We start from the raw sequence: 18,024 nt of genomic DNA, 5'->3' as shown, positions 1-18,024 counted from the left end.
GGGGGAAAAAGGGGGAAAAGGGGGGAAAAGGGGGGAAGAGAGAGAGAGAGAGAAGGCTAGAGAGAAAGAGAGAGTAAGAGGGAGAGAGGAGAGGAGAGGAGAAGACAAAGAGAGGAGAGAGGGTGAGAGTGAGGGGTAAGAGGTAAGAGAGTGAGAAGTAAGAGATGGAGGTGGGGGCCTAACAGCCCCTTTTATGATTTTTACTGTTGCTAGGTATCTGGGGAGTAGTTTAGCCTGAAGGTTAGAAGCTTAGGGCGTGGCCTAAATGACTTCTATCCATGCTTCTCTTGTGGGGGCTGTGGGGGGGCGGTAACTTAGGCAGGAGCCAGAGTTCCAGGAGGGAACACCTACCGTGTCATGAAGGTGAATTATCACCCTTCCGGGTTCAGACCTCAGCTGGACTGGAGACCAGCCTGTCTGTGCATAGCCCAATGCCCCACAATGCAGGATTATAACAAATGGCTTTAGAACGCATAGAATGCAGCCCACCGTTTACCACAGCCACATGGGTTAGCCTTGGTGTGTCATGGGCCCAAGGACTATGTGTCCTGAAAACTTTATGCTGTTATGGATTTCTGCTCTGTTCACTGCCCTCACATCCCTCTTAATCTAAGACTCTCACTGGGCAGTAATTCTGACATTAACAATATTAATGCTAGATCTCTTTCAAACATTGCTGGTGGAGCACATTATGATCTATCACCACCATAAAGAAGTTGTAGATTGTTGACAATGACCAGCACCCTTAGAAAACATTTGGAAAAATAAAGTTGTTAGTGAAGCTATGTAGACATGCTTTTACTACTGGCTTTGATGTAAAAAATAAATCTTAGGAGACAATTTGAAGTTCAGATGGGCATACTCTTATTAGTTAAGCTAGGACTTCTATGGTCAAGGACAAGGACAATCATAGTATTGGCTGATCCAACTCTCAATGAAGCTGGACTGGTGATAATTAATTTCTTATACCTATTTTTGCCCTCAGCTTTCTGATATGATTTATTAAGAAATGCATTCTGGGAATTAAGGTAGATATGGCTGATTTTTATATAAAAGTATAGATTTGTGATCCTTTCAAGATTATTTAAAGATTACTTTTAAAGACAAATAATAAAATAATTACTTCTTTCTTTGTAACTGCAAATTGCTGCCTGCCAGAAAGAGAAACTGGTTGGGGAAACATTGCTTGTATATCTTTGTTAATCTATAACAAGATGCTTAGTTACAAATGTATGCAGTTTTCGGGAATAATTTTTTTTCTTTACCCGCAATAAGTAACGTTATTTCTTGTAAAGGTGCAGGGAAATGTAGTGGAATTTTCCCTTAATTGATTAAAATAATGAATGTAAGAAGTCAATCACTGGGCAAGAAGGAGGTGGGCCTTCTAGGTCTGAGACAAGAAAGAGGAGGGAAGGCAGGAAGAGGGGGATTGTCATTTTGAATGGCAGGAGCAAGGCAACCATGATGTAGGCCAGGGGCTGTTAGTTCAGGTGGCAGAATCCACCAGGACCTGCCACCACTGGAAGATTTCTAACATAGAATAGTTGGTGAACTTAGGATGCTAGATTCTGAGCCCTGCAAGTGTGCTATCTGTTCATTCTAAACTAAGTTTGTCTTGTGTTTTCTATTGTGAGGTAATTCAACTGAGCTTCACGTAACCATGGCAGAACTTGGGTTTGTGAGAGTATAGTTGCGGAAACTTGGGAGAGCGGAGCAGGTTTGACAGGAGCTAGGGGTGGGGATTGGATGGGCACAGAGAGCTATCTTTAATGTCTGGAGAGGCCTTGGCAAGGGAAAATATGTGGTCTCGGGCTATGTGCTAGGCTGGGAACAAACTGAGACCGCTAGCCTGTGCTTAGCTGGCAATAGCGTGGATTAACTTTTAATATTATATACTACAGAAACACTATTTTTTCATTATCATTTACTAGAAGAAAACTAAAACTTGTAATTTACAGTATAAGTATATTAATACATATAGATATATTGTTATGTAATTATAATACAAATATTGGAATATATAATATAAAATTGTAATTTTATACTGCTTGAAAGATTTTTTTTCTGGGATATATATATATATATATACAACTTATAGAAGGAAGAATATAGTATGAGGGTTAGAGCGTTGTTCCTTCCATCCATCAACTATGTGTATGTATGTATATGTGTAGAGTTTGTGTGAGAGTATGCAAGATCATTGTTCTATCCATCAGTTATGTATATGTATAAGGTTTGTGTGAATGGGGGCTGGAACATTGTCTTTCTACCTATCAAGTATGTGTATGTATGTATATGTGGAAAGCTTGTCTGGGTGTGTGTTGGAACTTGCTCCATCTACCAACTGCGTGTATTTATATATGTATGTGTTAAATGCTTGGAGCCCGCTTGATGGTGCTTTGCTCGAAACATTCCATGTGTGAATGTGTATGTAACTGTAGGTCTGTATGCATGTATGTATGAGTGTATGTATGAATGCATGTATGGTTGTATGAAGTTATTGGATTCTGCCTTTGTTTAATCCAGTGTGTGTGTGTGTGTGTGTGTGTGTGTGTGTGTGTATGTGTGTAGGAGAGACATAAAAGAGAGAGAGAAACAGAGAGAGAGAGAGAGAGAGAGAGAGAGAGAGAGAGAGAGAGAAATTTCTCTTTTTCCTTTTCTTTTTCACTGTGCACAAGGAGTTAGAAGAGTTCATAGTTTTTTCCTCTGGCCACAGGGAGTGCCACTCTAGTAAATTAACCTTTGTTCCCTCAGAAAAATGTCTGCCAAGTAACTTCTTTAATCAGTGGTTGCCTTTGGCAGCAGTCCCTGTAGGTATCTGGATCCACTCCTATCAGTGGCTCTAAACACTGCCTCCTAATGGCTGTTTTCCTCAGTTTACCCAACCTTTGGATGCCAAAGTATGCCATTGGAATTTCTCTAGAAATCAATAAGCATATGGGCAAGCCCACAAATCCTTCACATACTTAGATGACTGTTGGTATAAAGTTGAATCAAAAGTTTTAGATAGAACTGTTGCTCCTCAGGTGGTAGGATAAACGGAAACAATAATTATTCACTTTCATTGGAGACTATATGGACAGATAACCACAAAACTTCAGTACCCTATCAAGTATCCTAAAATTATATTGTTTTCTACTCTAATCAAATGCTCATAAGACTTTATTAGCATCACAGGAGAAGGCTATCTTGTTTCTGAATATGTGCTTCAGCTGGCTCTCCTTCACTTCTCTTATTCCTTGCAACTATATGCTAAATATACTGAACCTCACTCTCTGGTGGCTTGGGGCTTACCTTACCATCATTTTGAGTGGAATAGTTCATTCTTTTCTAAGCTCCACATTGGTATCACTACAGAACTGGAGCATCATGGCGTTCCCTGCTGGGTGACAATGTGCTTCTTAAACTGGGACTCCTTCATTGAATAGTGATCCTTGGTCCTCTTATTCTTTGACAAGGAAAATGGGATAAAACTCAAAAATCACCAAATTTTAAATGATGCAATAATGACTTGTCTTATATCTTGCTTATTTTAGATTCTATAGAGTTCTAAGTACACCATGACATTCAGTATTGAACATCAGAAGTTCATAAAGTTCTTTAAGACAGGTCAGTCATCATACAGTTATAGCTCTTGCACATCAAAGAGACCTATATATGCCAATATTTCATAGTCCAGTGAAGAAGCTTAGCCTTAAGAAGGTATTCTAGTGGTTCTGTCAGTAACTAAATTCACTGTTTGCCAAAACACCTCCCTTTCCTTGAATCCTGGCTATGATTTTCGTGTAGTGTTGACTGGAAGAAAGAACTCACCAACGAAGTTTGTATAGGAGCATGAGGTACTGGAGAGTTGACAGGCAAAGGATCTTCCAATATGAGAATTAGGAAAGGAAACACCTTCGCTCAAACTCCCTGTTATCTATACCCGTATTCATACCAATGAAATAGGCACTTTATTTCATTACCATTACCTGACATTTATTTTATTTGTGCTTCTACATGGTCCTTGGTATATTAATATTCATCTAAAGTTTAGTTACTACATGCTTGTAAAACTACATCATATCAACCAGTACAACTACACCACAATAAATATTTAAGTGTCCATATGACTTCACCTTATGATAAAATGCTATGCACTCATTGCAAAGGATGCAGTGAACCTATGAGAGCTAACACTTCCACATTTGCATAATTTTAATTTTATTATACATTTGTAAAAGTATGCTAACAAGAGGAAAATAGATGTTTCATAATAGCATGCAACAATATGATTAAATCTAAGTAGCATAATACTGAAAAATTCCCTTATCATAAGAATAATACATGATTAGGACTCCATATATATAAAGTTATGTTTGTGTATATTATGATAACAGGCAGAGGCTCAAGGCTTATGCTCAGTAAGTGTCCCATACAAAGTACTCAATTTAATCTTTCAGGGATCAAGTGAAGGCGAGATGATCACTTTTATAATAAACCTGAGCCACAGACAGGTTACATAGAATAGCATAAATTCCCATTAGTAACATACTCTAGCCTTTTAGATAAACATACATATCCAAGTACCATTATACAACTGAGCAGGTTTACGTACATATTTGGGTATGTCTGTGTGTCTGTGTTTGTGTATTTAATGCATATGTGTATGTGACAAGAACTTTAAAAAGACCATGTATTTAAAAGAGAATAAGGAAGACATAAGAAAGTTTGAAGAAAAAAACAAAAGATGAGAAATGTTAAAAGTATAGTCTCAAAACTTATAAGAAAAAAATGCTATGTCTATGTAGTTAATGGATAATACCTAGTCTAGACACGTGTTCCGTGGCATTTGATCCACACTTGATTCAGAAAAGCTGTTTATAGAATTTTTGGGATGCCAATGCTGGAGGGAGCAGACCTATAAGGCTTGGCCCTAGTTGATAAGGATGTGCATGGGTGCTTGCAGGGGTGTCACTACTGACTGAAACCAAAGACACAGAGATCTCTCACTTCATTCCACCAGGCTGAAGCAGGTGTTGGATCATCAGGGCAACTAAAGGTTTTTGGCTTTAACTTTGGACGTAGATGTTTTCCTATGAAGCAAAACAGAAAGGATTTTAGTGTGTTAGAATCCCTACCTCCATCTAAATAGGTTGAATAATGTATTATTCTCATAAACATTTTGGCAGGATCTTATCATTGTCTAGAAAGTGGACTTCTATCATTGCAAGTCACATGTTTTGCTCTGAGAACGTGGCTGTGTGCTAGAATCCTGAATGATCAACCCACTGAGAACATCTTCAGAAGACATGGACTTCTTGGGCATTTAAACAGTGAAGTCCAATAACGCAGAAAGATTTTTCACTCAGCATTGAAAACTTACTGATAGCTTATTTTTAGAAAAAAAAAAATCAGATCTGCTTTCTGTCAATAGTTTATATGGAAAGACATCAAATGTTAGAAATATCAAGGACGATCAAGAGCATTTTTTTTCCATTCTGATTCTCAAGTTATACTTTATACCATTCACTTATGTGTAGCTATCCAAAGCTGTTGCTATCTGTGAAAGGAAGGAAACGTTAAAGCTTATTATGACCCTGAAGGTTTATGTTGAGCTGGGAAAGGGGAAGCAAAGAAAGCTGTAGGTTAAGAACAAATGTGTTTATATATTTAACTTGCCAGTTCTTTCTACATATCACATTTAGTGGATGATGCTCATTTAATGACAATTTGCCTGGAAATAATAGAAAGATACATTTTTAACATCAACATTTTATTGTGACAGAATTAATTTACACACACACATACATACATAGATAGTAGAAAGGTAGATAGATAGATAGATAGATAGATAGATAGATAGATAGATAGATAGATAGATGATACACATTCATACACATATTAAAATGTGCTTTATAGAACAGAATGGGTCTCTTGAAGGGATATGGAAATCCCTGCCAAAACTGTCTTACCTTTTATTAGCTCAGGAGGCAGAGTAGCCACTGGTAAATCCCTTCAGGTAGCCAAACCTGAAGCTACTCAGTTGATCCAAGACTTCTGAGTAACTATGCTATGCAGTACTCTTACTGTGTAGCTAGCCAATCTAGGAAGGAAAATTATACTTGTCTGGGGTTCATGGAGACAGACTGATACAAAATAAAAGAGGGTATGGGGAGAATTTTCTGCATCATAGTTTCTATTTGCACCTGGCTTGGCTGGCTTAGGAGATGTACTAGCTTGCTAGGGCTGCTGTGACAAAATATACAAAATGATGGCTTAAAAGAAAGAATTTTATCTTGATGTTTTGTGGCCTGATGTCTCCTAGGAGTGGACAGCAGGCTTGATTTCCTGTGAGGCTATGAAGGGAAACTGTGCTTCCTTTCTCCAAAGCCTTGGACATCTTTGGTGCTCTTTGTCTACTAGATAGGTCATCCTGAATCTTATTGTTCCATGGTTCATTCTCTTCTCTCCCTTCCCTACATGTGTGTGTGTGTGTGTGTGTGTGTGTGTGTGTGTGTGTGTGACATGCACACGCATTCATGCTCACATCTCTCCAACTCTCCCCGTTTGATAATGATACAGTAATGATGGATTAGGGTAGTGTCTCATGACCTTATCTCAACTTGATGATCTACAAAGACATAACACCAGTCCATTTTGACTGTTGAAACAATATACCCAGACATGATAATTTGTTAACAAAACCTTACTCCTAACCATGATGGAGGGTGAGAAACAAAAGGTCAAGGTACCATTTTATTGGAGAGCTGGGGAAAGTTTTCTCTCTGCTTCCTAGATGGTATCTTTTTCTTATGCTCTCAGGTATCTGAGGTGATGTGCTAGACAGATGACTCAGTGGTTAAGAGCACTAAGGGCTCTCCCAGAGGTCCTGAGTTCAATTCCCAGCAACCACATGGTGGCTTCCAAACATCTGTAATGGATCCGATGCACTCTTCTGGTGTATGTCTGAAGACAGCTGCAGTGTGTGCATATAAATAAAAATAAATAAATATTTTTTAAAAAAACCTGAGGTCACAGGTTGTTCCTCTAACCTTGTTTGCTGGAAGGACCTTGGTCTCTTCAGCAGATCAGAGCTTTCATAATCAACTCCCTTCCAAATGACTCAGCTTTTAATATTCTCTGCTAGGAGTTGGATCTCAGCATATGAATTTTAATTTAGGAGAAGGACATCAGTATTCAAGTCAGAGTATATCTTATTGAAATAATGTCCTTTTGCAGGTCTTGGAGCCTAGTGCCTCAGCATCTTTTTTGTGACACAGTTCCATAATAGGCTTTGCAATAAGATCAAAGATAATTATGAATGTTGACATTTTATTGTAAATTAATTAATCTTTTCAAAATATTTATAAAAGGGACCTTTCTGCTGATAATTTCCAACAGCAACAGAATGAATTATATAAAAGGAAAGTTGGGAGGGGACATCCAGAAGGAAATAATTGACTTGGCTCTGGAGCCTTGTAGTACCTGCTAGATATCTCAGCCTCTCTGCAGTTGGCTAGCTGTAGTGGTAGTCCTTGAACTATTCTGGATATTTATATATAACCTTCCAGTGTTAAGTATAAACTCATTGTGGGCTTCTGTCATTTGCCTTCAGGATCTCTTTTATCTTTAAATGATTTTTAATGAATTTATTAGACCATTTAATTACATTCGTTTTTAGTCGTCAAATTAAAACATTCCAATCTCAGTTTCTAAACATTCTAACATTCTTTTTATTCTCTTCACTGAGTAAAATGCACTTCGCAGCTCTCTTTAAACTCCTAATATTTTAATATGTCCCTAACATTTGTTGATGTTTAGGAACAAAATTCAAAAGACTACCTTTGTCCAAGAGTAATTAATGCTGAAATAAACCTGCTTCAATTTTATCTTGTCACACTGAGGGCATGAAGTCATAAAGTCAGAGACCAACAGTCATGGAGAGCCTGACCAATGCAGATGATGGATTTGATGGATTGAAGCAAGTGTTGGAATTAGGCAGTGATGAACGCTGCTACAGGCTCCATTCATCGTGTGGCTTCATTAGTAAATATTGTTGTATTATGAAGATTTTGCTTCTGTATGTAGACTCTTAACCGCATGGCCTCACCAAATGAATATTTGGATAAGGAGCCCTGGTGGTATTGTTAGCTTGACTTTTAGAATAATAATAAAAGAAATCAAGCTTTCCTTGTTACCTAGTGTTCACAGAGGGTCTGATTTGCATATGTTCAGAATACAGTTGTCCAGATGGGGGATACGATGGCTATATATGACTACAGTGTTTTCTCTGTCACTGTCTCTGTCTCTTTCTGTGTCTCTCTCTCCCTCTGTCTCTCCCTCTCCCTCCTCTCTCTCTCTCTCTCTCTCTCTCTGTCTCTCTCTGTCTCTGTCTCTGTCTCTGTCTCTCTCTCTCTCTCTGTCTCTCTCTCTCCTCTCTCTCTCTCTGTCTCTCTCTGTCTCTCTGTGTCAGGGGGTGGGGTGGTGCATGTCTATATGTGTGAGCATGTACATACGCATGAACTTTTTTATAGGTTCTCTCATTTTCTTAGGATTCCTTATTTGTGTTATTTTCTTTTAATGGAACTATCACAGAAAGAGAACACATTTATTGTGAGCAGGAACACATCCTTAAAACATTTATATCTAACAGCTTGGTACCATCTCTCTGAGCCTGTTTACCTGTGTTTAAATGTATACTCAACATCTCTATTTTGATATTCTATATATTCTTGAAGCTGGTACGTTCTAAATTAAGTTTGTCTTTCCAGACTACTTTGAGCATCCTCTGTGTTGGTATAGAACATTGTCTTCTTGTCCCTTAAGTATTTGACAAAAGAGCTCTACTTGCTCCTTCCCGTTGCTACTTGCTTCTGTGCCAATACCCATCACAGGTACCTGAGCTCATGATATGGCTTCCCATCTGGATTCTGTACCGACTTCACTTAATTCCCTTCAATTTTTTTTCTATATTATAAAGAAAACATGACGCGAATCTCCCAGCATTCTTCTCAAGGACCTCAGTCACTTCTTGTGATTATAATGACACATTCACTGAGTCTCTTGTCCCTCTTGCCTCAGTGCAACTCTGCTTACTCTTGATTTATCTCAGGCACTTTGTATGAGTTTATTCTTATAACTGAAAAATATCTGCTATCCTATTACTTGTGTCTAAAACTGGCTTCTAAATTACATTTACATTTCACCTCTGCCATGTTGAGCTCTCTGAAACATGAGGTTCCCTATAATAAAGACACCTCTGCAGCATGAGATACCCAGCTAGAACAAGCACTTCATATTTTCTTTTATGTTGGCTTAGTTGTGGACTAAGTCTGTTCCGGGGGATTTCTAAGCCCACAATGAGGACTGATTTCTTCTTTCTCTTTCATCCTTACTATCGAACATTATGTTTGCATAGTTGCGACACTATAGAGGAAAAAAATCACATTTTTTATACAGAGGAGATATAAAAGAAATATGTAACTCAATACAGTCTGACTATTCCCTGTTTGGAGAAAAGTTAGAGAATGTTTTGTTCTGAAAGCCATGTGATAAGAGAAAACAACCCCCTCTGGTGCTGAAAGTTTCAATAGAACTCAGGCCAATTGAGAGTTAAACTCATAATAGAAAGCAGTCTTTACTGCATAACTTAAAGTCCCCATTGCCCTGAGGACATTTGTAAAATGATCCCTCTTTTAAAAATTGTTTTTATTTTGTGTATATGAGTGTTTGCCTCTACATAGGTATGTGCCCAGCATGCAGTATATTTAGAGGCCATAAGAGGGCATCAGATATCTTGGGCCTGGAGTTAACAGAGAATTCTTAGATACCATGTGTATGCTGGGAACTGAAACCAATGTTCTTAGTCAGTGAAGCTTCCCTACTCCTTGAGATATTTCTATTGACCATTCTGAAAGAGCTTTATATATTTAGGTTGCATTTTACCCTATAAAATATTTTAAAGGAAAAGTATGTTTTGGAAGCTTCTAGAGTTTTAGCACTATGCTAATTGTATGTAAAACAAAACTATGAGTAATCCTGAGTGGGAAAATCCTAAAGTTAAATAACATTCCACAGTTATATTGATAAATGACAAAATTCAAAAAAAATGAATTTGAACTTAAATATCCTTGGCTCTACACACCACTTTGCTGACTACAGGAGTCTAATTTACAATGACTTAAAATTATTAATGATATATTTAGAAATGCATATGGATGCTTTCCATCCTTGTTTATAAGATCGGATCTATTATGATGCTAGCAAATATGTTTTCTAAGATACATTTTACAGTGGGACCACAGTTTTAGAAATGTAATTGGAGTTTTTTATATAGTGACAATGCATTAAATCCTTAGGAAAGTCTCTTTGACATATTTCCTACAATACACACAGGTAATACCACTGCTCTCTGTTGGATGAGGTAAGGTCTGAGGTCTTAACAGTCATGGAGTTGTGATGATCTATTAAGGTACCCAAAGCCAACCTGAAATCTGAATTGCCTGTCTCCTGGGCCCTCCTTGCTGCCCATGAGTGTTGTCTAACTTTCTATCAATCAAAGGCACCAGATAAGATCATCACCTAGCCATATTTGGGTCTATTGATTTATTTTAAGCCTTTAGTTGTTGAATTTCACACTTGATTTAAGCACAGAATTGTTTTGGTTTGGTTTGGTTTGGTTTTTTTGCACTTCCTAGGCTACTTTTGACAAATATAAGTAGTAGGGAATGTGCATATATTGACATCACTCATAGTAGTGGAAAATACCTGATTTTTGCTATGTTTTGTTTTAATGGGTTTCATCATCCTTCGTATTCAAATTTATTATTGGTAGTAGCAGGAAGTGGCCAGTTGTCTTATCAAATATATACGTGAGGTGCTGCAGTCATCTTATTACAATCCAGAAAGATGGAATGCTGTGGAATGTTTTGCTTCTAATATCAGTTGGAACACTTAATGAATCTACAAATGTTGGGTAGAAAAGATGACAAATTTTTAGATGGCAAAATGCTCCCAACAAGGTTTCTATGATATCTCTTTACTTTGAGAACTTTCAAATTTAAAATGTTCAACCCAACCTGTTAAACTATATAATAGCCCTTCTCCATTTACTGGGAAAACAAAATAACCTAAAATTTTTCTTAGGTGTACTTTATATTTTCCAATATTCTAGCATGAACCAGAATTAAAATGTAAATGAAGCATAAGAGTGGATGCTCGTGAAGCACTGGTTTGAAATACACTTTCACAGGACAAAGAACTTGGAAGTATGCAATCGAATTTACAGAGAATCTATGGCAGGCAGTCTCAGGGGAAAAAAAAGAAATAAAACAGCCTCTTTTCATGCAGATTTTGATACAGGTGTGGTGGGTTTGGTAATGCAGTTAGAAATTCTGGGAGAGAAACATCTGAAAGCAGGGGATGATTTCACCTGCTCCTGGAATCATTTAAGGGCATTGTGGGAGGATCTTAGAGAATCCTGGTGTGAGAAAATTTGTGTTCTTCAGACAACCCACATCCTGCATTCTGACTATGCATTACCATCAGATCCAAGCACAGCCAGGTCCAAAACACCAAACAAACTGAACTTCAAGTCTGCACTTGTGGGGTATGCTGGGTCCAGTAGATTTAAAACTTCTATCTGTTGGTAGATGATGCTGCAGTGACCTTTGATAGAAAGGGACAATTAATCTCATCGTGTTCTATGTCGAACTATAATCTGTGAAGAAGACTTTGGGAACACAGAGTAATAGTGAAGATATCAGGATCATGAGAAACAAATCCAAGCCCTCATCCAGGGAATATCAACGGAAGAGTGGGTGGAGTCAGTGGTAGGTACTCCTGATGGACAGAGCCAATGCTCAGAGCTCAGAAAAATTTGTCATTATCAGAGGTTCTGGACCTAAGTGCTCTTTAAGATAAAAGCCAATGCAAGCACAAACAACTTGAATCAGACTATTTGTGTAAAACAGAAATGCACATTCATTTCTTCATATAGGCAGCTGAGAAGGTCTATCGTAGGAGCTGGGGATACAGTGCAGAGCCAATGAACAAATGAAAATCCAGTATCTTGAACCAGGGGGGCTTACAGCCACAGTGCAACACCTCTAAGATAGTTATATTCAATTCAGAGCAACAGGAAAGAGACAATTAACAGAAAGAAAAACATACCACAGAGAGAAGAGAGGAAGGGAGGGGGAAGCAGGAGAGGGAGAGAGTAGGGAAGAGAGAGAGCAACAGGAACCATAATTCTATAAACCATCAGACATTCTAGGGGGAAAAAGATGTCACAGCAAGCACTTATATTCATATTCAAGGTTTGTGACATTACCTTTAGTCTAACAGGGGAGCCACACATGTTTAATAGTGATGATCATATGTTTGAATATAAACATAATATCCATGTATATATATGACATAATTTATATAGCATGAATTCATATTGCTTGCGATATAGAGGGAGGTTTATGGGAGCATAATTTTAAAAGGAATTCAAAAGAGTCTGGATTTTATATGCAAAAAATTATTGTCTCAATATATTTCCTATTTTAAATTGTCCCCCTTGATCTAATATTTTTAGAGTTATTACTGAGATGATATGAATCTTTTCCAATGTGTTTAATATAATACAACATAGCATGATTATCTACCTATGAAATGTTCATTGAAATTAAGATAACATTGAAATTAAGATAATTAATGAATCTACAACTTAAAGCTTTCTAATGCTGCTCTGTAATCCTTTAACTTTTCATTCTCCAGACTGTAGACATCCATTCCATGTGTCTGGCAACAACTTCCAGCTTCTATATTTTTGTATGACTGGATGTGGACAGCATAGATGATTGTCAGATATCTTATTCTGAGTAATTATTCTGACACCCATATAGTTTTTTTATTACTTCCCTAATTAATTTCTCTTTAGTACTGAGTACTGTTACGTTGTAGGGATATACACAATGTTTCCAATAACGTGTTTTTAGCTGTTTAGCAAATTTTTATTAAGGGTTACAAATAAAAGTGTTTCATGGACCTACATAAAAAGTAAAACCACCTTTTCATTAAAGCTGGTTAAATGTCTAGGAATGGAATGACTCCATCATAAAGTAGATATATTGTTACCTCTGTGAAGTTGTTTTTAAAGTGCTATGTCTATTAAAGCTATGAATATTCTAGAGAGCTCATTGATCTATATCCTTGCCATAGCATGCTAAGCACTGACTTTTAGCTATCTTATTAGCAACCCCAGATACCTTATCATAGTTTATTTGAAAACCTCTTATGTCTTGTGTATGCATAATCATTCCAAGTTCTCTTGAAAATTTATTCTCAGAAGAGAATGTGGATACTTAATCATTCCAAGTTATCCTGAGAATCTGTTCTCAGAATAGAATTTGCTCAAAATTGCCATCTCAAAAATTGGTTGCTTATTAAGTCATGAGAGTGGCTAATATTTTATGTTTAGGTCTCATGTTGAGTGTTTATTTTCTGAGACTGTGTTTTCCTATTCATTTTCATAATGGCATTTGTCATATTTAGGGTTTCCATTACTGTGAAGAAACACCATGACTAGGGCTCCTTTTGTTTTTTTATTATTGGATATTTTCTTAATTTAAATTTCGAATGTTATTCCCTTTCTTGGTCGCCCCCTCCTGGAAATCTACTATCCCATCCTCCCTTCCCCTGCTATGAGGGTGTTCACCCACCAATACATCCATTCCCACCTGCCTGCCCTCACATTCCCCTACACTGGGGCACTGAGCCTTCACAGGACCAAAGGTCTCTTCTCAAATTGATGCTTGACAAGGCCATCCTCTGCTACATATATGGCTGGAGCTATGGTTCCTGGGAGATCTGGGAGGGGGGGGGGTCTGATTGGCTGATATTGTTGTTCTTCCTATAAGGTTGCAAACTCCTTCAGCTACTTCAGTCCTTTCTCTAACTCCTTAATTGGGGAACCCATGCTCAGTCAAATGGTTGGCTATGAGCATCCACCTCTGTATTTGTCAGATTCTGGTGGATCCTCTCAGGAGACAGCTATATCAGGCTCCTGTCAGCATGTCCTTCTTGGAATCCACAACAATGTCTATATTTGGTGACTGTATATGGGATAGATTCCCATGTGGGGCAGTTTCTGATCCATACTTATTTTGTCCTGTGAGTATATTGTTCCCACTTTCAAGAAGGATAGAAGCATCCACACTTTGGTCTTCCTTCTTATTGAGCTTCATATGGTCTGTGAATTGTGCCTTGGATATTCCGATCTATTGGGCTAATATCCACTTATCAGTGAGTGCATACCATGTGTGTTCTTTTGTGATTGGGCTTTCTCACTCAGGATGATTATTTTCTAGTCCCATCCATTTGCCTAAGAATTTCATGAATTCATTGTTTTTAATAGCTGAATAGTACTCCATTGTGTAAATATACCACATTTTCAGTATCTATTCCGCTGTTGAATGACTGCTGCGGGAAACATTTTAAAAAGAACTGGTAAGCTTCCCACACTATTGCTGGGCACCAGCAGGCCACATGGCTCTAGCAAGGTGATCTCAACTCAATGGTAGAAACAAAACTCTTGCTGACCAGCAGGCTTCTGGTGCCACTGCCTGCAACTCTCTGCCTGTGGGGCCAGGTTAGCCTTGCACTGGTGAGCAATGACCAACCTGTTTTTAATCTCATGGAGACTCAGAATCAGAACTCCAAAATTTCTCATTACCATGCCAGCCCCATGCTTCAAAACCCCCAAGGCCTTCGTGTTGCACATCAGGCAAATCCACAATTTGCTGCTGTCCCTTTCTCTCTTGGTTCCCAGTCGAGTACCAGAGAAGAAAAACACCTCACAAACTTAGGCCAGAAACAATGGTAAATCAATCTCTGGGTGCAACAAGTAAAACCTAATCTTGTAAACCTTATTAAATCTGATTCCTCCAGTAGTAAATCCTGGCGGTTCCACCATGATACCTGGAAACTCTAGCAGCTATATCTTGAGCTTATGGTATTCCCATTCCAAAAAGCCTCTAACTCTCTCCTCCTTCCTCCATCCAACCTCGAAGTCCTGCCTATTCATCCAGTGATTGGCTCCTTTATTCATTAGATTGGTTCACAAGAAGACACCTGAGTCTGTGATTCACTCCTTTTCAGTAACCATTCCCAGGAGAACAGAATTAGCATCAAATACAAACAGCATCAGGCCCATCCACAACAAAGCACATCTGGTTTCTTCCCAGCTTCTGGCTATTATAAATAAGGTTACTATGAACACAGTGGAACATGTATCCTTGTTACATGTTGGAGAATCTTTCAGGTATATGCCCACAAGTGGTATAGCTGGGGCCTCAGATAATACTATTTCCAATTTTCTGAGGAACCGCCAGAGTGGTTGTTGTACTAGTTTTCAATCCCACCAACAACAGAGGTGTGTTCCTCTTTCTCTACCACCTCGCTAACATCTGCTGTTACCTGAATTTTTAATCTTAGCCATTCTGACTGGTGTGAGGTAGAGTCTTGGGCTGGCTTATAGGTTTAGTCCATTATCATCATGGTGGAAAGCATGGCAGCATGCAAGCAGGCATGGTGCTGGATAAGCAGCTGTGAATTTACATCTACATCCTCAGGCAGCCAGAGAGAGACTGAATTCTGCACTGGGCAGGGCTTAAGCATATATATGACCTCAAAGTCTATCCCCAAAGACATACTTCATTCAACAAGGTTGTGCCTCCTAAGAGTCCAATTCCTTGTTACCCAACCATTCAAACACATGAATCTATGAGGCCAAATCTATTCTGCATCCGTGAAGAAGAAACATTATAGTATGACTCAGTCTATAATCTTTATTTGCAAATATTTTAGTGTTTACATCTTTTATTCTTCAACTTTTTCAAACCTACAGAATTATGATCTTTTCAAATGTTTTCTTCTACTTTCATAGTTTGCAAATAATGTATTTATTTCTATTATTTTTGATTTTTACATTTGCATCATTAAAAAGGTTATTTCTATGTAAAATGTGAAATTGTGGTCAATAGCCAATTTCTGGAACTTTTCTTTAATATTCTAGCAATACCATTGTAACTTTTTTCATTGCAAAAATATTTTCATGTTTTGGTAAGATTAGAAACATATTTCTAGACTCTCTTATATGTTCCATTTTTTTTCTCTAGAATTAGGCATTCCTTTGACGCTATAGCTCTTCTTATGATAAAATCTCTGTTCTCTTGACTTTAGAAATAATGTTGTATGTCTTTTATGTTTCCATCAAACATTTAAAATCAGCTTTTTAGTTTCTATGATAACAGCAAAATTTCTCTAAGGTGTTTAGTTTTTTCAGATACTATCTCATTGTGTAGCCCCATCTGGCCTCAAAATCAAGTTATTCTTTTCTCAGCCTCAAGAGTGCTGGGAATACAGAAGTGTGTTTCCAAACCCAGCAGTTTTGGTAGTATTGCACCCTGGCACCCTGGGACGCTGCATAATCTAAGTATGTGTCTTCTTATCATAACATATAGGTCTGTGTTTCTGTCCTTACAACCCTTTCAGTCTGCCTTCCAACTTTTCAACAAGACCTGCATGCATTTTGTCAAACTTATCTGTATAAACATCATGTTTTTATGTTGTTATAATGTCTTCCTTTCAAATTCAACTCATTTGATTCTATTAAGTATGCATTTAAGCAATGCTATTTTTTCATACTTTGTGTACTACAAACATGATAACTTCAGCTACAAGCTCTTCTTCCTCCTTTGTAAATTCCAACAGCTTTCCTCTACAGATATCCACAATGTCTGTAAAGGTAAATTTTCATCCATTGCCCCTAATAGAATGCGTTTGGTTCAGTGCCCAGTAGAAGTGATGCAAGCAGTCATTATTGGTCTCTTAAGGACAAAGATTTCAGGTCTTCGTGATAGTACTTAGTTTTCCATTACATGTGTATGTGTCCAGTAAAGCTGACCTTTGTCAGGGTGAGGAATTCCCTTCCAGCATGTCTAGTTTAGCATACTAACCTGTACCTCTGAATAATCTATTCATTAGATTTTTCTTTATCCTGATAAAATAGTCAATCATAGAGATATTTAGGGTTTACACTTGCACTTGCCATGACAACTCCACCTACTCATATTGTACTAAGGTTTGGATGTGTTGCTACATATACTTTTCTGGCTTTTTATTAAGAAAATGCCATCTGTATGATAATGAGTACTGCTTTGAGTTTTGTCTGAGTTTTGTATTGAAATGCTGCTGGCCTAGTAGAGATATTCAGAGGAATCCTATTCCTCCAAGGTTCAATGATGAAAGGACTCCAATAAAAGAGGAGAAAGTATAAACTAATGAATTAGTCTTTGATGAAAGTAGAATATTTCTTCAATGAATACTTAATGAATAATTCCCTAACATGAGAATTGCCTAAAATTTCATTGCAGTCAACCTTGTCTATTAGGAAGTCCAAGTTGGAGACTGCAAGCATTCTGCAAAATGCAGGTGATCCATGTGCTGAGCACTCTTCTTCCATTCAGAAAGTGTTTGCTAGACCCAAAGCAGCACTGAAAACTTTTAAAAATGAAAAGCTCTGTGCTGCCTGAGGTATGCGGCTTAGTAATTCACCACAAACAAGCGAGGATGGCCTGTCCTCTAGAAATTTTCAAGGTGATTGAGAGGCACACAGGAGTTGAAGAACCCCTATATAAATTAGAGAGGAGGTACAGAGGGATGGAGGATGAAAAGATATGGAAGAAGGATGAAAATGAATAAGAACAAACATGCTGATTTTGGCTGTTACTTTGGAATGTTGGACTAGCTTCTCTATACAGGCTTCTCTTAGGACTTGTGAAATATCTGAGAGTCAGGGAAGTGTCAGTCATCAGCTGTTTGAGGACTGTTGAGTAGATGGTTGAACCTGGGTATATGAACTACTGGGTAGATATATATTGTAAGGACTCGATGCCCATCTAAGAAACCTGATTTTCAGTCTTCAACAATTACAAAGTATCTTTCCCATAGCATAATTGTCTAGGCATGCTATAAGATGCTTAAGGTATTGTGAAG

General features: G+C 37.8%; 1 protein-coding gene across 2 annotated transcripts in view; it reads left to right on the top strand.

Annotated features, from left to right (window-relative positions):
• The window catches only part of Nrg3 (neuregulin 3), a 1,055,513-nt gene that overhangs the window by 996,765 nt on the left and 40,724 nt on the right, over positions 1-18,024 (top strand). The window lies entirely within an intron of this gene.

This window comes from Mus pahari, chromosome 8 (assembly GCF_900095145.1).
Source record: "Mus pahari chromosome 8, PAHARI_EIJ_v1.1, whole genome shotgun sequence".
NCBI lineage: Eukaryota > Metazoa > Chordata > Mammalia > Rodentia > Muridae > Mus > Mus pahari.
The sequence above is the reverse complement of the archived record's forward strand: the minus strand, read 5'-3'. Positions and strand labels throughout refer to the sequence as shown.